A 27,432-nucleotide genomic window follows, 5' to 3' on the forward strand; every position below is an offset into this window, starting at 1 on the left:
TAAGAAGGTGGAAAATTTGGGATCCTTTCTGGTGAATAACTAACCTTATCTCTACCGGTACCCAGCAATACAAAGGTGAATTGTAAGTATTATATTGATTAAAGAAACAGTTCAGTGCTACCAAGCAAGTACAATAAATAAATTATTTCAAATTCATCTTCATGTCACGCTAATCAAGTTAATTTTCTTTAGATCACATGAGAGAATGGTTCGAAAAAAATATTGGAATCTGTCAACAATGTTGAAGCAATTTTATGACGGCTTGCAGATAGCAGTTGTTGAAATAAGACCTGGGGCAGGGGGAGAAAAGACAAAGAAGTGTGATAAAACAAAATGGGGCCTGTGCTGAGCAGCTACTAAATGCAGTTTTATTAAATTATGATGTGCAAAACAGCAGATGTAAGAGATGCGAGACCCTCAGGTGGTATTTTGCAATGTTGTTATGGGAAATTGTTTCAAGGAGCATGACTCCTTAACCCTTCGAGGGTCAATGACGTAAATATACTGCACCGCGAAGTACAAAAATGGTCGATGCCGTATATTTACGGCGCTGTCTGTAGGTTTAAAAAGCGCGACAATTTCCTAACCTTTTCTTTTCTGTCGTGTGCTGCCATTATGTGGAAATACAGGGAATTTCTTTTGCACGCCTCGCTCTCTCAGTTTTCGCTGCATGGTTTGTTTTAGCGCTAGTTTGCTCTTGCGCGTCTATGTACTACCGCTAGCGCATTGGCGTGCGCGCGGGAGGGTGGCGGTTTGGGTTTTGTTTTCGCAGGCCGTTTTGGCTTCTTGCGCTTGCAAAACTGATGGCTATCTCGTTACTAATCGCTCAAAAGGCTACTGCTTGTTTCTCGCTCATCTAGTGCTCGCAGGGGTGCGCATAGGAAGGATGCTGCCGTGCATGCGCTTCTGTTGCTCCTTTTCTTTCTTTTTTAGACTCGCGAAAACTAATTGCATCTGGCTGGCGATAAGATGAAGATTAGTGGAAGTTTGTCACACGTTTTGCTTTTTTGATGGGCACACAACCGCACAGTTTTCTTGAGTGCGTGCACCTACACAGTTCGATTACGCTATGGATATACTATCATAAGCAATATGAAAGGGAACACAGGATTGCATGGCAAACAGCCTTGAAACAGACTCGGAGCGATACACAGATGGCGCTGTGAAAAACGATGGGGGAAAGGAGAGCGCTCTTCCACTAACTGTTGGCACTCCCACCACGCTGGCATTTCTACAAAGGAGCAGCTTACGTCATGGATCGTCCAACAGCCGATAAGACTGTGATCATCGCCAGTGACCTACACTGATTCACTTTCTTTTCTTTCATTCTCTTTTTTTGTTCGTGCAACCGCTTGATAGTACCCTGAGAAAAAGTTTGCCCTGTATTTCAAACCAATTCTTTATTTGAATCGATGCACTCGGTTGTCAGTTGCACCTCGAACAGCGGCGACGCTCGAACCAATGACGACAGAGGAATAGAATAAAGAAAAATTTTAAAAAGAAGAACATTGACAAACTGTCTCTCGTGCGACTGTTGCACGAAGTTCATTCAGAAAAAATTCACGTCGCACACTGGAGTGGATCACGCAGAGCAGCCAACTCTGAATTTGTAGCCTCAAGATGCCTCGAGTGCCTCTTAAAGAGCGGGAAGATATAATAGAAATGTCTAAAAGAGGTTATACGCAGCGCAATATTGCTCTCGTGACAAGCCGCCCATTGAAAACGGTCAACCGGATTATCCAGGCTTACCGAGACGAAGGACGCATAAACAATGCACCGCACCGCACACGACCTCGATCAACAACGAACGACCAAGACCTTTGCATCGTGGCTGCCGTCAGCGACAAGCCATTTCAAAGTGCAAAAGACGTTCGAGGTGCTCTTGGCTTGAACAACTTGAGCGACAGCACGGTACGACGAAGGCTTAGAGAAGCAGGACTGCAAAGTCACATCGCCGCACAGAAACCTCTGCTCACCGCAGCCAACAAAGCGGTTCGCCTGAGGTTCGCTATAAACACCGCAGCTGGAGTGAGAGTAGGTAGAAGTATGTAGTTTTCTCTGATGAGTTCACGTTCTCGAGCCGCTGGGACCAACGAAAGAGAGTGCGGTGGACCGCTAACACACGCTTTAGTCCGCAGAATATCCAGGAGGTGGATGCCAGTGGACACGTGTCTGTGAACGTCTGGGGGCCGATTTCCCAAGCAGGCCTAGGCCCACTGGTGAGAATTGATGGGAGGTTCACCAGTGCTGCGTATTGCACTCTGCTCGAGCACCAGATTATCCCCTATGTGTTGAACAGGCCGCACCCGGATGGGCGTTATTTTTTCCAGCAGGACTTGTCTCCCGTTCACACATCGAAGGACGTGGCGCGCCTTTTGGAAGAGCGAGGGGTAATGCAACTTCAGTGGTGTGCAAAGGGTGCCGACATGAACATTATAGAGCACGTTTGGGGCCGTATGAAAGTGAACCTTTCGAAGAGCTCACTAGAACTGGCGAACTCCGACCAACTATGGGAAGCAATAGAACATGAGTGGAAGCCCGCCTTCAGCGTGATACCGCATTCATCGAGGCTGTCTACGCGTCTTTGCCTCAAAGAATGGAGGCCGTCGTTAAGTTGAAGGCGGCATGACGCGTTATTAGGCCACCAACGAACAAAGCAAAGGACGAGGATAAGCTGCGATAACGCTATTGCCTTATTTCATTTGCTTCAATATCTTTTTAATATTCGGCAAGCGCCAATAAATTTATTTTGAACTCGCCCTTAAAGACAATTTTTTCCTGGTTTAGAAGATTTACCACAAATCAATATCGAAGTCCGGAACAGTGCTATCTTTTGTAATGATTCGACGCAACAGGTTACCTGTGACGCAATATCGAACAGTGTTATCACTGCCTGCTGGCGATGTGAAATTCCACACTTTGCAGACGCATGGCGGGAGTGCGAACAGTTGTTAGAACAGCGTCCCCCTTTCCACTTTGTTTCTGATGGTGGCCGCTGCGTATCACCCATATAGCTGGTTCTGAAGGTGTTTTCTACGCGTTCCTGTGTTCCCTTAGATATTGCTCATAATAGTACGTATTAGTGTAAGAGCAGGAACATTTGAGCCTTGCAAAGTATTCTCGTGTGCACATTTTCAAAGCCTTGAACTATAACAATGTAACAAAATTTTTACTCTTATAGGTTTATTTCCTTTTTTATTATTGTTATTCATGAATAAAGAGTACATATAGTATACCAACACAAAATAATTTTTTTCTGGCTTTACGGACACCCTACAAAAATTACGGTAAATTTTTTTCGAAATAAGTCCCTAAGAATTGGAATCTGCAATGAAAAAAATCGACCCTGGGCGGTCGAATATGGCGAAAAAGATCGACCCTCAAAGGGTTAATTATATTCATGTAATCTTTAGAAACGGGTGGCATAAAGGACATACTTGTTGACAGTTTCATGCGAGTCATGAACACGATGCACGCAGGAGTTAAGCATCTTTAAAAAATGCTCTAGAAACTTGCAAAAAGCAAGTTTCTATAACCTCTCACAACACCGAGCTTCACCTACAAGTGTTGTAACATTTCCTTGCAACGTGCAGCACTGTTTTTACAGACATAGTTTGAATCACTTTGACACAAGCTCTGGAAACAAAAGTGCATACATAAGTGCTAAGCAAGCACATATGATGCCCTACCCCTACTGCACAGACACATTTATCTACACCAACACATGTGGATGGATTATGTCATCCATTTGGTAGCTTCTGATCATGTTCCAAAGCATGAATCTCATAACTGCAAATTCTATAAGAATGTGACACCGGCTGATTACTCGGGGACAACACGAGCGCAGGCTAAGACTTTTGGTTAATTGCGCGCGCGCACACACACACACACACACACACACACAAACAAATATTAGGCCTATTTGTCCTGCCTAGTTGCAGCTGCAGGACAGCGGGATGTTGTAAACAACCACACAGTTGAACTGCTGCATGTGCCTCTTGCTCCACTTTGCATCAAGGCCTGGTCTGATTCACCTTTTTGAACCCAGATTTTGAGACTATGGCTGACCTTCTAAATGTGATCTAACAGTGGTCACACCACTGTAGGCCAATGTTAGACCTAGGTATAGAAGTTCTCGACTTGTTGAGGATGCTATTTCGTGCTTCTGTGACAGAGCTTCACAGCCGAACAGTGCGCTGATGTGAAAGGCAGCATTCCCTCCTTAAAAGACGGGGCGCATAGATGCAGTGCACATGACACTCACCAAAGAAAACAATGAGGTCAAGAAATGGAAGATCACTGTCTAGTGGTAGTTTTCCAGTAGAACACGTCGTGGGGCTACTTGGTGAAGGGCTTTCAGAAGATTAAGCGCCACCAGAGACAACACAGTAAGAAAGAACAAAGACAGGACAAGGTGCTACTTGCAACTGCTTATTGAGGTCAAAAGCAGCTAAATATATAGCCATGGGGAGAAGGGGAAGAAAAAAAAACAGAAGCATTGCTTGTGTGAAGGTGCACGCGCGAGAACACAGAAGATGAAGGGAATCATAAGATTAGCCAAAATCTAAAACTTATCTAAAAACATGCATTCATTTGTGTAAATATTCAGACACAGGCATGCTGACACAGGCATCCCCTCTATTCTTAATCTGGTTGGCCTCCAACAGTTCACGTGCCGTGCCACAGTGTATTTGCTTTTAAGCACGATGGTTGTATCCTGAAGCCTTGCTTCACATACTTGCTTATTCTCATTCCTGCAGGCCTTGCAATGAAGTGGCAAGTTTGAGCCATAACTATTTTTCAGCGAAAGCTTGTGCTCCCACAGGTGTTCACTGATACATGAGCCAGTTTGTCCGATATACTCTTTCCCATACTTCCACGGTATACGACCGCTTCTTCACACTTCACAAAAGGATTTGTGTGTTTAATAGAACACTCTACTTTTAGAGTCATGAGATCCAATCAGGCGGCACGAAGTAGCAAGCTTTCGGGGCGCAGCAAAAACTACAGGAATTTTATATTTAGCGGCGACGTGTTTAAGATTACGCACCACTTCGGGAGAATACGGTATCGCCACTGGATACGGCAGAAATTCCTTGTGGGCACGAGGTCGGTATACCGACCCTGCAATTAATTGTTGCAGTATAAGTCTATGCACTCCAAGACTGTTAAACGTGCGATTGCCACTATTTGCCTTGAATTTACCCTTAAAAAATTGTGCTGTCATAAGGCACACAAAACCTTTGAAGTTGAAGAAAGCTGCCTTTCCTTGTTTGGTTTTGAGCAAAGTTTCAGAGGCGTTGAAAAAGGTGCAAAAAGAAAGAAACTGAAGCAGTGAAGAAGGTCAAACATTGGAGAAGAAAGCTAAACCAGTGGTGATAACGTATTCTCACAAAGCAGCGCATAATCTTAAACATGTCATCATGAAATACAAAATTCCTGTGGCTTCTTCCGAGCCCCAAAAACTTGCTACTTTGTGCCGTCTGATTGGATATGATGACTAAGAAAGTAGAGTGTTCTAGTAAACACACAAACCCTTCTGTGAAGTATGGAGAAGGGGTCGTATACTGCATACCGCTGAAGTGTGGGAAGGAGAAAACCGGACAAACTGGCCAATGTATTAATGAACGCCTGCAGGAGCACAAGCTTTCACTAAAAAATGGTTATGGCTCAAACTTGCTGCTTCATTGCAAGGCATGTGAGAATGAGATTAAGCAAGCACGTGAAGCAAGGCTTCCTGATACAACAATCATGTTTAAAAGCAAAGACACTGTGGCACGTGAACTTTTGGAGGCCAACCAGACTAAGAAAAGAGGCGACGCCTGTGTCGACACCCCGTCTCCGACTATTTACAGAAATGAACGCATGTTTTTAGATAAGTTTTAGATTTTGGTTAATCTTATGATTCTCTTCATATGCCTCTTCCATATTTTTGCACATGTGCATTCACGTAATCAGTGCTTCTTTTTTTTTTCTTCCCCCTCTCCCCATGGCTATATATTCAGTGCTTTTGACCTCAATAAACAGTTGCAAGTAGCACCTTGTCCTGTCTTTGTTCTTTCTGACTGTGCTGTCTCTGTTGGCACTTCATCCATTGAAATGTAGTTTTCCCCCTTCCATGAGCTCATCTAGCACTGTAGAGAAGACAGAAAACAAATCACTCAACCCATTTAGTAGTCTTACTTCACCTCACATAGGGTAGAAAGTTTCCAATGAAGCAGAATACCTTTACTACGCTGGTTCTTACAGCAGCTAGTGTTTTACGACTAGCTGACAGTGTTCTCGGCAGTGAAAAGTCGCAATTAAAGTGGTTGAGCAACTTTTTAATGTCTCCTATAAAGTGCCACGCATGTTCAAGTAAGCAAAACTACTACTGAAAGGCAAGCTCCACTATCTGGGCCTGAAGATTTTCTGTGGTGAGCATCGAGCTGGAGCTATTCCCTGCACTCAAAGGTGTTAACTTTTCTATTGGTGCACCTGAACACTGAAGCATGTTGTTGCTACAGGAACACCGGAGAGCACATTTAACCTTTGGTACCACCCCGACGTGGAGGGGAGCTTCCATAACCAAGTACAATGTTTGCTTTTAACAGTGCGTTCGCACTGCCTTTTAGCATGCATTGCCAAAAAGCATTTAATGGAGTTGAACGTAGTTGACGTGTCAGGTCAGACAACTTCGAGAAAGCCAAGGCCTATGACTATTATGCAATCTATACACAAAGGCAACCATCAATTCAAGCAAATTGCTCAGAGAGTTGAAACTACCTTTTTATTTTCAGTGCCAAGCAATCTGGGCACGTACAAAATGTTAACCGGACCAGGGCAACACGTGAAGTTTACATCAAAAAGTATGTGCTGGAGTTCATAGGTACTACGGTTCGTGCTGTTTACAATATCCCACTGTCCTGCAGCCGCAATTATGTAGGACAAACCGGCCGATGACTCAAGGATTATCTTACAAAACATGCACAGACCCTTGACACAACATGGGGGAGCAACATAGCTATTGATGCTGCTTTGTGCAGTTGTACACCAAATTTTTAGCAGTGAAGTATCTTCATGACACATTTTCATAGCAGACATAACTTTCAGAATAGCTCCCACTATGCTAGCGTGCCATCACTTAACCTGCTTGGCAAATTGAAGTATTCAGATCAACCTGCCGAACGTTCTGAATTGGGCTGCTTGGTGCATGTTTAGAAGGGAACCGAACAGGGCTAGAGACAGGACAAAGGGAATATGTTGCTGTGTACAACGCTGTCACTTCACACTGGCAGTAGCACTGTTCGTTCCCTTTTAAATATTCATATCTTTTGGCCGCCTGACCACGCAACGCAGCTGTGAGCTCAGGCTATAATTTTACATTGTTACATTGCCTTCCAATCTTGCGCTTAATTACATCATCGCATACTCACCTGTTATAGTTAGCTCAACACTAGCTTACAGTGAGCTTATTTGTGGCTAATCTAAGTTACCATGGAGCCCATGCATGACAGTGCTAACGATCAGTGTGCAGTGTTGTTGCATACTCATTTAGCCAACACTAGACAAACAGTTATTTTATTGGTGCATGTTTTATCTGTTGCCTCAAATCTTGAACTCTGGCACTATAAGTGTTTTTTAAACACCACTCATATGTGCAACCAAGTCAGGTACGAAACAATATCCCTTTCAAGTCGACGTGCTCATACTGAACCAATTTGTTGCCACAGGAAAACAAATCATCAATTATCCTTTGAATGCATCTGCAAAAATTACTCTACTTGCATAGGCCTCGTCATTCCAGATATACAATAGAATGGCACAGCTTACCAGAACAAAGAGCACCACTAGACAGACTGCTGTGGCACACTTTCTCAGGCCCGCTGGCTGAGAAACTGAGCACAAACCGGCACACAAACATCCTTCAGTGGTGCAATAGCTGCAATTGAAGCAAATATTATCAGGTATTTTCAGACGGTCATCCACAGTAAAGCAAAAACATTTTCATATACAAATACTCTTGCACATAAGCTTGTCACCGAATTACTGATTGCTGTGGTATTGTTTGGTGTCTTCAATTGTATCGTTCAACTCATTTAAAAAAAGACTTCATGAAGCACCTTCTATTCGGCAAAACAGCAGACATTTTGCTCTACGTAACTCACAACATGTATTTTAGAATAATTATTGTATTGATGCCTATATGCTGAAAATTTGTCTACGCAACTAGAGACAGTCAGTATTAGAACCAGCCTTTAAGATCAGTGTTGACACATCTTTTGATTTTCTTATACCAGTTTGGAACATCTGTAATTTTGGATGTCCATTACACACTTTTGGGCACCGCTATTCTGTGTCAAGGTTACGTTAAAAATTACTTATCACATGCACTTGCTTTACTATTACGGCCGCAGATGGGCAAAATTTACGTGGCAATCCACTCCCAGATTACGTTAAATGCTGACGTATTGCCTCAGAACGTTGATAGTCAGCCTGGTAGCTGTCTGAAGTAAAAACAAAACAAAAACAAAAATTCGCGAAACATCTGATGCCGATTACCAGCTAGCAAAATAATCCATTTCTCCTCCAGCGACCCTTAATGGGTATCCACGCGGACACTTTCAAGTGCGATCGCGCACGATTGCTCGGGCTCGATCCCAAAGTGTTCCAAGGCACCGTGTTACACCAGTGTTACGTAACACTGCAGATCGCACGAGGTTACCCTAGCAAAAATACCAATAGGATTTTCTATTGGTCCAATACAATATCTCTATACGTTCTATGGGAAATCTATTGGAGCTCTATAGGCTGTATAGGAATTCTATTGGAACCAATAGAGCCCAATAGCTGCCACCTATTAGTCCTTTATTGGACCAATAGAAGTTGTATTGGACCAATAGGTGCCACCAATTAGTCTTTTATTGGACCAATAGAAGTTGTATTGGACCAATAGATGCCACCTATTAGTCTTTTATTGGACCAATAGGTGCCACCTTCTAGTCTTTTATTGGACCAATAGAAGTAGTATGGTACAATAGGTGCCACCTATTGGTCTTTTATTGGATTAATAAAGAATGTATTAGTCCACTAGCTGCGACCTATTCGTCTCTTATCGGACTAACAGAGAGTGTATCAGTCCGATAACTCCCACCTATCTATGTCTTGTTAAACCGATAGAAGGTGTGTCAGTCCAATAGCACAGTTATTGGTCCCTTATTAGATCAACAGAGTCGGTATGTGATAACTCTGTGATAACTGACAGCTGTATTCACCTTGTTTATATGCATGGCTAAAAGGGAGATTGGTTCACTAGCCATTTCTGATAAGACTGCATCATCTGATGGCCAATAATTACTTTTTTGTTAGCAGAACAAAAGTAATAAAATTCTCAGCTATTCGTCTACTGAAGGCAAATTGGAGTGCAACAGATACACAGAACTGATAGCTATAATTCTGATCTTGTACATTTATTAGAAAAAGGGCCATGTAGGTGATGGATATAGTAGCTGTTATAGGACAAATAAAAAAAAATCAAAATGGTCCAGCAGGCGGCAGCTGCTTGTTGCAACAATACAGGCTGGAATGTGTATATTCTTGTTCATCACTACGTGGTGCTTCCTAGCTACAAGTGCATGTTGTCTAAGTAGTACCCCAAAAGCAACGGCATCATGCAGACACAGGCAAGCTAGTGTTACATTCTACGAGAAGGCTGCCAAAAAATGCTGGCAATGACACAAACAACGATCGAACTTCACAAAAAAAAATACCTTTATTATATGGGCACAAATGCACATTCGGAGAGATACTAATGTCACTTGCATAGTGAAGGGTTACGGTTATGCATGGATAGCACACATCATTTCCAGTATGTGTTGCAGATACCAAAAAGAGAAAAACAGCATTTATACACAGGAATAACTGAACGTGGACAAGTTACATATAGTTCCTTGCATATATTCAAATAAAACATTTCAACAACAAGCATGTTAAACATGCAGAGAGCACATGTATCATGGTACACACACACAAAAATATAAGGTGTTCAAGAAGAAACAAAATTTTTGCTATAACATCTTTATTATTGTAATATGCGTGGGATCTGCATATTTTTTTAATATCTTTATAAAATTCTGAGGAGCTCTATAGAGATTTATACAGTATCAGTGGCATCCACAACGATAATGGAAGAGAGAATAGTCTAGAGGAATTTGAAATCCCACAAGTAACGCCGGAAGTAAAGAAAGCCTTGGGAGATATGCAAAGGGGGAAGGCAGCTGCGGAGGATCAGGTAATAGCAGATTTGTTGAAGGATGGTGGGAAGATTATTCCAGAAAAACTGGCCACTCTGTGTACGCAATGCCTTATGACCTCGAGCGTACCAGAATCTTGGAAGAACGCAAACATAATCCTAATCCATCAGAAAGGGGATGCCAAAGACTTGAAAAATTATAGACCGATCAGCTTACTGTCCGTTGCCTACAAAGTATTTACTAAGGTAATTGCAAATAGAATCAGGAACACCTTAGACTTCTGTCAACCAAAGGAACAGGCAGGATTCCCTAAAGGCTACTCAACAATAGACCATATTCACACTATCAATCAAGTGATAGAGAAATGTGCAGAATATAACCAACCCTTATATATAGCTTTCATTGATTACGAGAAAGCGTTTGATTCTGTCGAAACCTCAGCAGTCATGGAGGCATTACGGAATCGGGGTGTAAACGAGCCGTATGTAAAAATACTGAAAAATATCTATTGCGGCTCCACAGCCACCGTAGTCCTCCATAAAGAAAGCCACAAAATCCCAATAAAGAAAGGCGTCAGGCAGGCAGATACGAGCTCTCCAATGCTATTCACAGCGTGTTTACAGGAGGTATTCAGAGACCTGGATTGGGAAGAATTGGGGATAAGAGTTAATGGAGAATACCTTAGCAACTTGCGATTCGCTGATGATATTGCCTTGCTTAGTAACTCAGGGGACCAATCGCAATGCATGCTCACTGACCTGGAGAGGCAAAGCAGAAGGGTGGGTCTAAATATTAGGGGTGTGCAAATATTCGAAATTTCGAATACGAATCGAATATTTTCCTTATTCGAAGCGTATTCGATTCGAGAAATGCATATTCGGAAATTCCCGAATATTCGAGGACGGTCGAATAACGGTGGAAACGACGAATATTAGGATAGACTGCGAATAATTGACCAATTAACGAATTGAATGCTTGCTCCGCATTCTCCTAAGAACATGTTTATTAACTGAGAACTTCGCATGATCCGCTCATTATCTGTATGGTCTGTTTCAGTATATCTGCTTCAGGCCCTTGAGACATGACCAGTTTCGGTTTCTTTTTCACCGAGCTTTATAAATTCGAATTATTTATGAAATGCTACATTGCCTTGCAGGTTGCAAAGGCAACTCAGGGTTTTCTAACATTTTTGCAAAATCTATCAAGACTCGTTATGCGGAGTGCGAATTTGATGAAGCGGCCAGCCTAGGCATGTTTCTTGATCCGCGCTTGAAGGCCACAGTTCATCAGGCATCTGGTCCGATGATGTGGCTGAAAGACCTTATGACAAGGGAGCTCCAGGCAGCTCTCTTGGAACGCAGTGGGGACACTGCCGTGCCAGCGTCAACTTCGTGTCCACTGGTGGCATCGAGTGTATGGAATACTTTTGACGATCTACTGTTGAACAAAGAGAAGACACATTTGGCATCCTCTGAGAGGGAAGTTACAGACTACGCAGAAAAGCCTCTTCTGGAAAGGGGTATGAATACTTGTGAGTGTTGGTAGTCCATTGGCAGCTTCAGGTACACGCTGTTAAGTGCACTCGCCCAGAAGTACTTGGTGATCCCTGCCACCTCAGTTCCTAGTGAAAGTCTTTTCTACCAGTAGAAATGTGACAGTGCATAGAGAGCGTTTACTTTCTGACCATATTGAGCAGTTAATTTTTCTTCACGACAATCTGTAACAAGCGTTTTACCTGACTGAGAGCATTACCTGAGTCCATTATCTATAATGGGTGCCTCTTTAACCTGAAGCAGCCTTGTAGAGAGCAATATTATTTTTAAAAGGGTAATAAAGCTACCTATACGTCTTTTGCAATTTTTAATACTAAACATGTATTCGATATTCGATTTGATATTCGAAGACTGTTTTTCGCCTTATTCGTATTCGATTCGTATTCGAAAATTTCAATATTCGCACACCCCTACTAAATATGAATCTGCAGAAAACTAAAGTAATGTTCAACAGTCTCGGAAGAGAACAGCAATTTACAATAGGCAGCGAGGCACTGGAAGTCGTAAGGGAATACATGTACTTAGGGCAGGTAGTGACTGCGGATCCGGATCATGAGACGGAAATAATCAGAAGAATAAGAATGGGCTGGGGTGCGTTTGGCAGGCATTCTCAGATCATGAACAGCAGGTTGCCATTATCCCTCAAGAGAAAAGTGTATAATAGCTGTGTCTTACCAGTACTCACCTACGGGGCGGAAACCTGGAGGCTTACGAAAAGGGTTCTACTCAAATTGAGGACGACGCAACAAGCTATGGAAAGAAGAATGATGGGTGTAACGTTAAGGGATAAGAAAAGAGCAGATTAGCTGAGGGAAGAAAGGCGAGTTTATGACTTCTTAGTTGAAATCAAGAAAATGAAACGGGCATGGGCAGGTCATGTAATGAGGAGGGACGATAACCGATGGTCATTAAGGGTTACGGACTAGACTCCAAGTGAAGGGAAGCGTAGCAGAGGGCGGGCGCAGAAAGTTAGGTGGGTGGATGAGATTAAGAAGTTTGCAGGGACAACACGGCCACAATTAGTACATGACCGGGGTAGTTGGAGAAGTATGGGAGAGGCCTTTGCCTTGCAGTGGGCGTAACCAGGCTGATGATAAAATTCTGGCAGTGCCTTCTGGAATTCCAGCGGCGAACACTGGCAGATGCGAAAATGTCTAGGGGAGTGAGCCTACCAAAAGTATTGCTGTAAAAACAGATATGCTGCAATTTCTGACACTGTTGCACCTAATCCTGTTCATACATGTTAGGGATGTCAGGAATGTAAAGTGTTTTACCAACTTTCATTGCAACACAAACTCGGTCCACTTCGGCACCATACAAAAGCACTTCATCCCCAACATCAGTACAGATGTGCATGTGGTTCACTATTTTGTGCTTTCGACATATAAGCTTCCGACACAGAAGGACACACGTAGCATCTTCCAGAACCAAAACATTGCTCAGCATGTGGTGCTCACCATTTTTAGATTTAAAATAAGAGTTGCATGTTCTTTTTGTCCTTTGGTAGGTATGCACATGTAAAACTTGTCCTTTCAGGCATACCCTTTCGTGCTCCACAACATTCTTTGGACAGTAGCCCAATTTTTCAATGAAAACGGTCTCTGCACTTGAAATTTCTGTTGAAAACAAGCCCTTGCCTAGTGGCTTGTCTGGCGGGCTCTCTACAGCACAGGCAGCAGTCATTTTTTGGCCCAATGCACGTGCCTTCTCAGAAAAAGCCATGGATTGCAGCAGCTGCGAAAGTTGTAGGCGCATTGCGAAACGTTCGAGAACCTGCAGTGGCACTCCGTTCGCATCACTAACCAAGTTCAACAATGTGCCGTTTCCAGATTCAAACACGAATGTTGAATGAGACCATAAAGGCCCGAGCTGCCGTACGCTCTGTGGAAGGTGGAGCAGCTGATGGACATTAAATGTCATAGCTGACTTTCCATACAGCTCTTCAACCTTGAAAACGAATTTGGATAGGTTATCCATGGCTCCTCTGAGGTCATCCTTAGAAATTTTGTCCTTCAGTAAAAGAAAAATGCCATTGACGAGGAGGCACAGGTGCTCGTGGTACTGTTTTGGTAGTATACCGTCAAGGCATGGAATTGCATAGAATAAAAGCCACCACTTCCATTCACTAGCCTTCCACATGCTGCGGTCATCCAGTGTACGTGGCAGTCGAGTAAAAAATTGAGGTGGCCTTAGGTGCAACAGTCGTGCAGTCACTCTTTGAGACTTTGATGGCTCCCCAATGTATGCAGGTGACTGCACATGACTTAACCAAATTTCCACGAGTTGTTTGGTAACCCCTTCAAGGACTGCATACATGTAATCAGGGCATACTCCCCACACTAAATCGAACTTTGGAAGCTGTGCAAGTGGTGTGGATCCTTTGACACCATGTGAAGGTTCACCAGTTGACAGGGCCACTCGGATGTCCGACTTGACCTGACTTGTAGTGCGTACTGCTGGCACTTGGCTTCCCAGCACTGGATACTTCATGGACCCTGAAATATTAAAGTAATCATACTATTCAGAGTGCAGCACAAAATAACAAAGTCTTAACATCAGTTTCACTGCAGTATATACGACTGACAGCACACAGCTAAGGCAGGGGTAGGTCCAGAGTAGCCTTCAGAGACAGAGGGGGGCTTGTTGCACTCTCGCTACTGAGGGCTTGCATGCCTCAGGCAGGGGAAGCGGTCCAAACACAAACAACCAAGCCCCTCCACCCCTCAGTTCTGCTATATATAAGGCGGCAGAGAATTTATACTTATTTTCTGGACATAAAATTAACACGTAATTCAGATAACACGTAATTAACACGTAATTCAGATAATTGAGTTTGCACTAGATGGCCAATATACAGAAACTGAACCACTGCTAGTTGCTCTGACATACAATGTTAGCAGCATTTATAGAGAAGAAAAATGTTGCTAGTTGCTCTGACATGCAGTGTAAGCAACGTTTATATAGACAAAAAACGTAACAGTGACATACCTTTGTGTCTTTCGCCTTTGTGTAGACAAAAGCTGCATCCAAAATACCCATTGAACTGCTTTGCGTTCAGGACTGCTGCACGTGCTGGTGCATCCACACAGCAGCAAATCACTTCAATCCTTGACTCCAGCTTTTCTTCATTGCATTGCCACTTTATGGAACCTGTTTCAAGCACCTCCTTCACAAAAACTTCTAAAAATTTACACATTTCCGGGTGTCCTTTTCCAAACCAGAGACCACCCAGTAAAACATTTCTCCAACGCAATGCTACCGGTAGCTCATTGATAACGCACTGGATGGGCCACAAGGCTGTCTTGTTACAGTTAAATACTTTGGCGCCATCAGTGTTGAATGTGAGGGATATATCACTCCACTGGCAGCCTTCCATTTGCTTTTGGTACAAGGCACCATCCGTGATGTCCGTCAAAACAGTTGCATCGCCAGAACTCTGTGATGGGCTCCCGCCTCGATTTTTCTTGCGAAGAGTATCCAGCAGCGTCACGGCTAATTCCTTCTTTGCAAGCATAACTTCAATTTGTTTTTTTAAGTTCAGTATTGCAAAGAAATTGTGCGCTGAATTATGAGCGTCACAGTTCGTACAAACGAAATCTCGCTGAGTCGGATTTGCAGCAGGAGTACTGCACGACGTGCAGAAGTAGTGGCGTCTAACCACCTGCCCTTGCCAGTTCCTCCAGGCCTTTCGCAGCAAATACTGCGATGACGGCAGCACGTCAGCTCCCAGTAGAAGGTTCATCACATGAACGAGCTTCTCCATATCACTCCAATTCAAACCAGCTGATGCTGAATATGCCATTAACACGACCATTGCATCGGCAACACTTAATTCGGAGTTCGGCAAACGTTCATTAGAAAACAGCTTCAGGAAGTCCTCCACATCGCTTGCGGTGTCTGCATCACTTGGGGTGTCTTCATCGCTTGCGCAGTAGGCAGCGTCCTCCGTATCCACTCCACAGTCTTCAACATCTGCGCTGTCCGCGCTAGCTCGCTCCTCCGCGCATGCATCGTCGGCACAACGCGTTGACTGGTGGTGACAAACATCACTCTCTTCTGACATAAGTGCACCATCTCTCGCCGAGCAGCAATCTGCTGGCTCTGCGTTTGGAGTCTGGTGAGGGGCTAAGACCGTGCTGGAGCCGCTTGCCTGGAACCGGAGCGTTGTTCGTGCAACCACGAAAGGTTCACCAGGCTCCAAATACAGCTTCCGCTTCTTTAAGCGAGGGTGAGCGGAGCACTCAACTTCTGGATCACCGCTAGCCATCGATATATAGCTTTGAAACCAAGATAATCCAGCGAGGGCGGCGAGACGCACGCGGTGTAAGAGAAAACTTGCAGAAACACGTGGGGCACGATGCTTGCCAAGGAAATTCCACTGCGCCACAGACCACAACCTACAAGAACCAGTCAGTTCACATTAAAAGTACAACGCTGCACAGTGTGATGACGCTGCATGTCAGAATTTTTTTTTCCAACATCTTCCTTGGTTAACGTGGCTCAGCCAAGTTGTAAACTAAAAAAAAATATATAATATTGAACATAAAGACATTTACGCTGAGCAATAGAAATTGTTCTATAAATATACAGTGGGAGAAAATGTGAATGTGCAAACGCGGCCGACCACTATGCGGCGCATGGTCGGCCGCTATCGCGCTATCCACGCTCGGCCGAACGAAGACAAGCCCAGCCGGCATCCCTGTTAAGCTGAGTTACAGTGTAGCTGAGTCGCCGTCAGTTCAGTCGCTTTGTGTACTGACGCGTTCACTGCACGTGCAGGCTAGTATCTTGATACTTCACTAAGCATCATGTTTGCTCTTGTGCGCTTCCGCGACGATGACATGAAGGTCGTCGTAAATGTCGACCAGATTAAGAATTTTACAGCGAGAAGTGTCTTCGATTTTGACAAAACGAAATGGCAGCAGGTATATTGGAAAGATGAGCAACAGGAAGGATACTTCAAGGCCCAAGTGCTCCGATTGTTTGGTGAGTTAAGTGTATCTGATTTGCTCATATTTCATGTTTTTGTGATTTCACTTTTTTGCCCATTAGAAACAAGGGAGGAAGCCGAAAGGCCAGGAAAACGTGTCCCCCGCCCTCCGCGTCCTGTGTCCGACGACAGCGAGGCCAGCGACGCCTCGGTTTCAAGCGCCGATTCTTTAGCCGAGGTTGGAAATTTGTGCACATATAATATTGAAGTTTGTTTTTCTGCTTGTCAGCATTCATAAACAGAAATATAGACTTGTCAAGGACACGCCTTGCACGTGAGCGTTGTTTCAAGTCTCGCTAACCCTTTCTTTTTGTCTGTCAAAAACGCGTTTATCACCTTATAATAACTCTCTAGTTGATACGATTTATATGTTGTAGTGCGTGCCAAGCACCTTCTCGATCTTATTGTTAAAAGTATCGTTATACGAGCCACATGATGGTCAACTAATATGTCTATATGTTTAATTCATTACTGATTGCGATATCCCTCGCATTTTTAATGGTATCGCGCGAGCATCGACTGCACGGCGTGTCAGTGGCCTTCTAGTGGTGAGGGGCACCCCTGAAGCGAACACAGCACAATACATTCGAACTACAATTCGTCTCGCACGACCGCACACAAAGTTGGCAATCCCACCTATCTCGCCGCTACTACGCCGCTGACACCCCGTACGGTCGATGCTCGCGTGTTATCGTTAAAAAATTACAACGGTGTACATAATGTACATCTCATTGCCTCATACTGCCCTAGCTTAATTTATTTTAGGCCATCTTTATGTTGACATTTAGTGGCATGCGTACGGTATGATAGTCACATCACCATCTCGGAAAACAACATATCAGTGATTGTAATTCATTGATGAAAGACTTTCTGAAAAAAACCACAGTTTCTTTCTCCATGTAGCAGCTTTAGGACATCTTGACGTATCAAATAATTTGCTTCTACTGGGAAAATGACTACATTTTCATGACAGCCTGCTATGCATATGCTCATGCTGTAATTTTTCTGTTTCACAAATTCTGTATTCATGTTTTTGCCCTGTAAGAGTGAGTAAATATTACCTGGTCACATTTCTCTATTGCCATTTTAAATGTAGGTAATGAAAAAGGCTGCGAAGCGGTTGAAGTCGAAGAAGAGAGAAGCCGAGGCAGCGTTTCAGCAAGAGCAAATGGAGGCACTGTTTGCCACAACTGGCGATAGTGAACCAGATTGGAAAGCTGAGGCCAAGCGGGTGGAGCAGGAAAATAGCCTGCTGAAAGCGACAAATGAGCGGCTCCAAACTGAAAATGAAAACCTCAACAAACGAGTGGAAATGCTTGAAAAAGCATTGTGTAGCAAGATTTTTAAGACAGGTTTGCATTTTATAGCAGTTCTTATTCCATTTGCAACGGTAAACTTTTATTGCTAGCTACAAAGATGCACATATTTGGCTGTTGTTTGTCATCCCTTTCAGTTATACTGAACACATGTGGTATGTGAATCGAAAGTTGTTTAGCAAAAACAGTTATTTTCCATTGAGTACCACCATGTATTTCTTTGCACAGAAAACCGCATGCTGTTGCGGGAGAATCAACCCGGCTCCTGCACAACAGTGGTTGCGAAATGCTCCGCACACAAGAAAACACCACAGGTTTCCCTTGAGGGAGCAGAGCATGTATCTCTTGCTGCACCCACAATTGAACAATCACCCACCAGGCCACATTCTGCAGCAGAGGCCGAAGCAAGCTGGGAGGGTGCCGATAGTGAGATGGTGGAAGGTACAAAGCTGTACTCAACAATTGGGAACGAGGTTTGTGCTAATTAAACTTCACTTAAATTTCATTTGTTTCAAAGTACAGGTGATGAATGGCCAGTTGTCCTGCTCTTACTCTGTTTTGGTGCTTTAGTACTGAAATATTGAGGCGATTTTTTACTCTGACTTGCTCGATCTTCCTTGTCATTCATATAACTTGTTCTTGATTCTGCTGCCCTTGGTTTTGGTGAGTATTGTGTGTTGTTTGCTGTGTAGCTCCATACAGTGAAATAAGGACATAATGGAAGCAGAAGAAAAAAAAATGAAGGGTGATAGGATAGAGCACTTCTAGCCTAGCAAAGCATTTTGCTGGAATCAAATAGTAATTACAGAAATCAACAGAGCTCAAAGAATGTGCTTATTGCACAAGGTCAGAAGTTGGTGCCAATATTTAACTGCCTGTAACTGTTCTTTCTTCGCAAAACATTTTTGGGGTGAGTTTATTCATAACTGAGCGCTAGACCTGTGTACTCATCTCATCTTTTTTTTTTGCTTTGCTTTTTTCTTTCTTTGTTGTTTCATTTGCCTGCACACACTAGCCAAGGCCAACCTTCTTTCCCTTGATAACTAAAACGCTGCATGTAAATGTCTACAAGCAGCTGCCTTTTATGTTGATTGGTAATTGCATTGCAGCATAATCTAGCGACTACAATGACATAAACCATTATTGAAAAATAGTATTGCATTGTTTAATTTTCTGTTGCAGTAGTAAATGTTGGTATGTGACAATATTGCTGCGATTGTTTTATCATTTCAGGTGTTCCTGGGTAGCGGCGTGTGGCTGCAGAAGTCCATCTATGAACATTTGATGCAGCGCCCAAAAGATGGCATTTTTGTTCGTGAGGCCAGCGTGCAAATATTTTCAACTGCAGGCCTCATGAACAGAAGTGTCACTGGCGCTGCATCAAATAGGACAAAAACGGAGGCCAAGCCACCCTTGGATGCAATAAAATATGATGTTCTGAAAGGTATGCTCTAGCACACTTAAGATGCTATAACTGGTGCATACATGCAATCTTTTGCTGTAGTTAATCTAAAGGATAGACAGTAGCGCGAGTTGGTACGGTAACATAGTCTTGGCTTGTAGCGTCCTGTTTGCTCCTTTCTGTGTCCGTGTTCACTTCGCGCTACAAGCCAAGACCATGTAGTTAATCTGTTGCAACATCGTGCAGATATGCAGTGAATTAAAGGTCTAGACAATTTCTCGCTGCTCCCAACTTTCTATACTAATACTTTGCAATTCAAATTAAGCTTTGATAGATTAAAAGAAAGTGCTTCAGTTTCTCATTTCTTGGCCCTATTTTATTTTCAGCATTTTTCAGGCACTACCTTGAGCGCCGATGCAGCAACGTGCAAGAAATTGCAACAAGACAAAGTTGCCTTGGCAAGATAGTCGCCTGCAAGATCTCGGATATCATGAAAGGCCAGAAGAAACATCTGTAATTTTGATATGGAGAATATATTGTACATATATATGCCTCAATCATCCACTCTGCTTATTATACTAGGGGGTGTTGCCACATTGCAGACCCTCTGCATGAAGACGGACACCAACGACACACTTATACAAGACTAATTCTAATAGGCAAATAAGTGACCAATAAGTGTCAATGATCCAATAGGCAAGTACAAAGCCAATACATTACCAATAGCCCAATATAGTTCCAATAGCCCAATATAGTTCCAATAGCCCAATACAGTTCCAATAGCCCAATACAGTTCCAATAGCCCAATACAGTTCCAATAGCCCAATATAGTTCCAATAGGCCAATATAGTTCCAATAGGCAAATACAAAACCAATAGACCAATAGGTGTCAATAACCTAATAGGCTATTGGTTTTTCTATTGGGAATTTTTGCTAGGGTACGGCAGCAAGCACGCTACACCGTCCATTCATTGTGATGTAGAAGCATCGCATGCAACATGCTCTATGAGGTCTTCACACACAAGCAGACTTTCGATTCCAGAAGCAGTCTTTCAATTACGCATATGAACACAGCGATAATGCACGCCAAGCACAATGCGTCCTAAGCTTAAGAAAAAATAGAATTCCGCTGTGATGCAATGCGTCGCCGAATACGGCTAACATAGTGTTACACCGCGCCGTGAGAGATTGCTAAGGGGAACAGTAACTTCACTTTATTTTGGAATGCCAAGAACACATCACAACACATTGCAAAACTGGAATGCCAACGTCAGTAAACCAGCTGGCACATACAGCCGATAACTGCTACAGACGACATCGTCGCTGATGTTGCCTACGCGCCTCAATGTACTCTATATGCAATCAGCACAACAAACGCTACACCATTTATCACAGTCTCGCAATGCCGCGGCTTTATCAATCCTCATGGCCAAGCGGGAATGTCGTTACAGGGCATTGACAGGGCATGCTCACACAACACAGTTGAGCCATAGCCTCCTTGAGCCCGTCACCGGCCATCGCGGTGCATTTCGCACGCGCGACGTGCACCAACAACAAAAAAGGACACTTAAATCACTTACTTGAGTAGTAGTCCATCGTCGATTCCTTCTTATTCTCTCAGTGAAATCCCAAATGCAACAGGTATACCACCACCGCACACCGCCATTTCCAGCCGCTGTCCACTCTATAGTGTTGAGGCGGAGAAATGCAACCCGTCGTGTAGAAGCGATGAAGGGTGGTAAGCAGCGCCACCGCTGAAACCTCTTCAGTTTGTGCGTGCGTACTACGATTCGCCTATGAATAATGTTCAAGCAGCGTTACCTATGGTGATATTATGTAACTGCTGGTAAACGTGGGCGGTGTCTTTTCTTTATATTCGTTGCGTGTTGATTTTTCGCTCTTAACATGCTCAGTTGCCCTCCACATGAAATTACGGACGGTTCTCCGTATTTCAAAAAACAGAGCTCACGTCCGTTTTTTTACGTAGAATTCCGCCGTTTTTCATGAAACTGAACGGTCTACGTAATTTTTACGGCAGGTTTGACCGTAAAATTACGGAAATTTTTTACAGTGTACCACCAGCTAGTACAGGAGCTGCGAAATGCAGCTTACCTGTGGCGAGACCACACTGCTTTCGTATAGCTTCCTACGCGTGGTTCTTCCGCTCTGTGTCGCGGTGGTCCATGCGTTTCACATCGTATACACATGGATGGTTGCTAATCGCTTCAAGCAGGCGTCCTCACTCGCGCTGTCATCACACACAGATGTTGAAAAAACCACAGGCGCACTGTCAGGACGCGCATCGCAGGCCGCCATTCTGCCTTCTGCTCGCTGCCGCTACAGCGCGCAGTGCATTCTGGTCTAGCGTCAGCCGCGTGAAATAGAACACGCTCTATCTCCGCGCCGGCGGCGTTGAGTTCGCCAAGCGCGCCTGGGCACGCCGGCTACGCCATGACGCCGAACTGTAGAGTGCGCGTTTTTCACCGACGTCGCTTAACCGCGACGCGCGTGGCCGCGCGCGCGCGTTACGCCGGACTATATCTTGCCCTTTACTGAGGCCGTAGGGTTTAGAGATAACAATGGTCATGTAAATAAGTATGCGGTGGAAATGAGCAAAAGCGATTGGTAGATTGGTGGCTCAAAAGCAGAGAGGTGACATAACTTTAATTGTGTAGGAAGACGTGCGGAAATAAAATGGCGAATTTTATTAACATACAATGCAATTAAACAAAAATAAAAGCTGGGCATGGTGGCAATTGCCATCACCATGTTTCAAAGGGGACGCTCCTACCTTCCATCTATCTATCGATCCATCCATCAGTTGGCGTTTATGGAATCCAACCATTTTCGGCGATAACAGTTTTCCATACTGTCTGATATGGCGAGTAGAATCACCCTCCTGCTTTCGTAGGCACCGCTTCTTAAAGCTGAACAAGCGCCTCGATGGCGGCGGATGATGGCGGCTTGAAGCATGCTGAGTTTAGCGTCAGTTTCAGAAAGCGCACCTTTGCGCAATTTGATACCAGGTATTTCCCGCCGCAATTTGCTTTAATATATCTGAGCCGTATCGCCACGTGATAGGCAAGATCAAACTGACGGAACCGGCAAGTCAAGTAAAGCAGAGTACAATGCCACAAGCCGGAGAGCTGCGCTACACTCTAAGAATATCACCACTTCTACGTAACGTAATATATATATATATATACAGTAAAAGCTGGTTAATTCGAACCACAAGGGGAAGCCGCTTCAGTTCGAATTAACCAAAGTTCGAACTAACGAAAGTCAAGGAGAGCAACAGTACACTGTGATTTGGAAGCAGTAGGGAATGTCAGAAATTTGGCGTGTCAGAAAGTGATGGCGTGTGCCGCGGGCCCACGCCTTCTTCAAGTCAAAGCTCTGGGTCCGACTGTGCCACACCACCGATGTCCACCGAAACGAACGTTAGCCAAGGCTTAACACCATCACAATGAATAGCGACGGCCGATACCTCCTAAGCTGAAAACAGAGGTACACAACCGATGAAGACAGCCGAGACAAAGACGCCGGACATGTGAAGGTGGCGAAGGCCCTGATTCGTTGGTTCTTGATTGCAAGCGCAGCTGCGACGTACTTGATTCGCTGTGTTTTGGCGCTTGCCGTGCCATCTCCGCACAACATTAGCAGCTGTACAAGGTTTGCAAAGCCTCCGAGATTCGCAACGGGCAAGAAGTCTCGGAGGTTACGTAGAACGGAGAGGCGGCAGCCTCCGCTGCCTTCTGGCTGACCCCGCGTCGGTTAGATTTTTTTCCTATTTTGCCTTCTCTCGCCGTTCTCTCCGTTTAGGAGGTAATGCAGCCTTGTGCGTAGGCAGTAGGCGCGTTTCTCTGGCCATGTGCCAGGCGAGCGTAGTTCGAATTATCCGTGAGGGAACCTTCTCGCGTTCGAATTAACGGTCTTTTTTGTACATAGACTTCTGTGGAGCTTGGCCGGACCAAATCGTACAGTTCGAATTATCCATAAATTCGAATTATTGAAGTTCGAATTAACGAGCTTTCACTGTATATATATATATATGTGTGTGTGTGTGTGTGTGTGTGTGTGTGTGTGTGTGTGTGTGGTGTGTGTGTGTGTGTGTGTGTGTGTGTGTGTGTGTGTGTGTGTGTGTGTATGTGTGTGTAAGCATCACTTCGCGGTTATCTCGGGAAGATCAACCACATGTTGCAATGAAGTTGTGAAGTTTTACTTCTTTTCCTTTTACATACGCAGGCTTCATTTAAAGCTTCCCTCACTTTACCTATACGTCTAATATTTTACCTATAAGTCTCCTACCATAATTTTCAAATATTCTTTTCATGTATTTCTCGCCATCTCATTCTGCACATATCAGTCTGGCTTTTCCAAAGTTTCCTTACTTCCATGTTTAAAAATTTCTACGCATCTAATTAAGGGTTACTTCATATTTGCGGTCTTTCTGACGTCTATTTCTTGACCCGTCCCCCAGAGTGGGTATGCGCCACATTTTCTAAGGATATCATCGTCATCATATTATGCTCGCATCTGCTGAGGGCAGTTGCCACTTTGCTCGTCGCCATTTTGCGCTTCTTCGGCTCCGACGACCACTTTGCGGCGGACCTCGAACCCTGTCTGACCGAGTGCTTCTCCTGCGGTTCCCGCTTTTACTCCGACTTATACATCAGGTAAACATTTCATCGGAGCATCGACAGTGGCTTTTGTTTATGGCGCCGAAACAGCGGGTAGGGAAGCCTAACGGCTAAGATAATAGTTGCGGCTCCATCCGGAGGAAGGTAAAGAAGAGGCGGCTTGTCCCTGCACAGGAGATCTGTCTGAGTACTTTAATTAAAACGAAGCTTTCTTTGCCCACTTTTTCGCGGATCTGCTGGCTGTTGAGTTCAGCGGGGTCGGTGGGTACTTCAGCGTATATATTTGGGGATACATATGCAGGAGCTGCTTTCTTGGACTATTGTCGCGTATCAGACATAGTGCAAACGGCCACCTCATTTTAGCAAATACGTGCTGCATCATACGAATAAATGTTTAGGTCTAGGGCGAACCGGGATGGTCAGGGGTTGCAGGTGATTAATGTAAGCGTGGCCGTAAGCTACAACGCACACTTGCCGCCATTTGTCATTTCATCATTTCCATTCCCTTGGATCATTCCTTGGTTTCACACCGTCGTCAGCGTTCAGAGATCCATATTCTTCTACCATACTCGGGTTTTTATTTCCTAGTCATCATAACACAGTCTTAACGCCATCGTTTTCATTTTGGTTACGTCATTACATCATAATACCATCGTGATCGCGCAACCTTAAGAGGAAGCTTTTTGTCGGAGCCAAGTTCTATGCCAGCCATGCGAATACATGTAAAACAAAAAATTGCTTTTATAAGATATCTTTTAGACAAATTTCAATACACCTTGTCGCATTTTCGATAGAAATCTAAATTGTAGAAACTGTAGCAAGCAGGATTTTGATTGTGGCCCCAAAGTGTTTACACAAATTGCTGAATATCGGTAAGTTATGAAAATGTAAGCACGAATTTTACAAATTCCTAACATCTGCACCAAAAGCACATATTGCAGTATTATCAGCTGCAAACATTGGACCACATGGGCCGCACAAGCTTGATATATCAATATATAGGTTACGTATATTTCACATAGGGTTTGAAATGGTTTTGCAAAAGCCCTACTCCTACGTTAGTGGTGATTGGAGAACCATGTATACTACATATATTTCATTTGCTTTAGATGTACTATTAAATGATGTTCGCAAAATTGAGATATCATTTATAGTTCTTCAGAGACAGAGTTGCTTTTCTGAAAAGTTTGAAATTTCAACAATATTGCGAAACACTTGCCCGCTTAAATCAACGTTTCCTTATAAGCCTCACAATGTTATAACTTTTTCTTATATGCAACAACCGTCATCAAAGTTGGTGCGATGGTTGCCAAATACAAATGATTTCTCCACCCACATGTATCTATATCACAACCCCCGAGCTAAAGCTTCCTGTTAACCATCATTTTAATTAATTAACAGGGCAAATGAGACATCCACAAAATCGTAGCATTTGGTACTAAGGAAACCCATAAGTTTACATCGAAAGAAAAGCCTCGCGTTGAATAAAAATTTTCCCTGGTCTGGGACTCAAAGCCGGAACCACCGCCTTTTGGGGGCAGCCACTCTACAATGTGAGCTAGCCAGGCGGCTAGCAAATGGTAGGGCGAAGTCAAACCCTTCAAGAACTCGAAGCGAAGCCAAGATTTTGAACGAACCTTTGTTCAAACCACCGTGATCGCACAGCCGTTGTCAGGCCATCCTTGTCATTGCGTCATCGTCGTACATTCCTCGGCGTGTACTCGTGGTCTTCCCATCGCGACGCGGAGGCGAGTGTTCCATCGCCGTCATTCAAGTTTCGTCATCCGGTTGTCCTCTTACCGTCGTCGCCATACAATTGCTCTCCCATTGTTGGCTTGCCATCATCGTGATTCCATCACGTTATTTGTGAATTGTCTTTCCATACTCGTCATGCTATTGACGTACGTCATACGGCCTTTATCATTCTATTTTTGTTATTGCGTTGTTGTCATCAGGCATCGTTACTTATTCGTGGAGATGTTGTCTTCGTAATGCCGTTGTATTCCTTCCATAATGGTCATTCCCGCTCCATCACCGAACTGCCATCCTGCTATCGTCTTTGTACCGTCTACATTCTACTGCTGTAACGTTGTCATGGTCGTTCAATCGTCTTCTTTCTAGCGTTGTAACTGGGATGTCTTCCTGCTGTCGCCATGCGTAGGCCTAGCAGGTTCGAGCATTACACATCTGAGCTAGGCCTTTCACCGTGCGACTGTGTCAACCTTCGCCGTTTGCTCTGTACTCGCTCATGGTAGTTATTTATTAGCAGCGTTCTTCACAGATAGCTAGGTTCTCAGATAGGTCCTTCACGGATAGTTTAGGTTCGCCTAAACTGATTTCCACAGCTTGCGATTTTGAATATTTTGCGCTTTATCTGGCACCATTGTCATGGAGTTGTACGTAAAGCTGTCCACGCTGAAGCATGGTCATCGCGCAATTATTGCTTGACATGATTTGGTGCGATGCGTAGTGTTTCCGATTGCATGCCCTAGTCTTCAGGCCGTCATTTCAGGCGCTCAAGGACCATAACTTTCTATCAATCCGAACTAGCGGAAACAGTAATTAAATTTAAAACATGAACGCCAGATGACTGAGCACAACTGCTGGTATTGTAACCTAGTTTCTGGTATCGTCGTTTTGAGACAAAACATGGCAGCTCAAGCCGTAGATTAAGCGAAATATTTTGGCATGTGTTGCAGGAATACATCATCGCGTTCTGCCAACGGATAAATAATAGTTTAAGCGTGTATAGCATAGCTGGTGCATCAAATGCAATACCGTGCCTCGGTTAATTAAAACGTATACTTGCGGAAGATTACCATTTGCTGCTCCGAAAGCCGTAGGCGTGTGACCTGTTGCGTAATAAAACGTTAAGCCGGAAGAATCAACAGGACGCGTTTGCCAGTTAGCCTTCACTGTGTCGGTCAGAAGCTATGCGAAAATGCAAAAACCAAATCAGCACTTACGAAATCAAACACTAAAAACGTCAACGCAGCGATCTCACGAGCACTAAGTCGATGTATGATGCCTAAAACTGAATTCTCTGGATTTACGGTCCGAAATCACGATCCTGAATATCAGGCATGCCGCGAAAGACTCCGGTATATTTTTTACCTTCTCGGCTTCTTGAACGTGCCCCTGTATCTCAGTACAGGAGTGTTTTTTGAGATCCTGCTCCCCTCGAAACGCCGTCACAGCTGGCTGTAGCGAGCGAACCTGCGACCTTGAGCTTAGCAGCACGTCGCCATGGCTGCTAAGGTAGCACGGCTGAGCAGCCGCACCTCGTGCCGCAAAGCCGC

At 44.1% G+C, this 27,432-nt stretch overlaps 1 protein-coding gene and 1 long non-coding RNA gene across 5 annotated transcripts in view; both read left to right on the forward strand.

The window, feature by feature from the left end:
• Positions 1 to 18,330: 18,330 nt before the first annotated feature.
• On the forward strand, positions 18,331 to 19,923 carry LOC139051055 (uncharacterized). Its single transcript, XR_011509213.1, has 3 exons — positions 18,331 to 18,564; positions 19,325 to 19,535; positions 19,880 to 19,923. It is a non-coding gene; the product is annotated as an uncharacterized lncRNA (long non-coding RNA).
• Positions 19,924 to 24,030: 4,107 nt separating this feature from the next.
• Positions 24,031 to 27,432, forward strand: part of LOC139050397 (uncharacterized) — an 84,260-nt gene continuing 80,858 nt past the window's right edge. For all 4 annotated transcript variants that reach the window (XM_070526698.1, XM_070526699.1, XM_070526701.1 and 1 more), the window contains exon 1: positions 24,031 to 24,169. The gene's annotated coding sequence lies outside the window, so the exon portion shown is untranslated. The remainder of the gene's footprint in view (positions 24,170 to 27,432) is intronic.

Source organism: Dermacentor albipictus, chromosome 10 (assembly GCF_038994185.2).
Source record: "Dermacentor albipictus isolate Rhodes 1998 colony chromosome 10, USDA_Dalb.pri_finalv2, whole genome shotgun sequence".
Classification (NCBI taxonomy): domain Eukaryota; kingdom Metazoa; phylum Arthropoda; class Arachnida; order Ixodida; family Ixodidae; genus Dermacentor; species Dermacentor albipictus.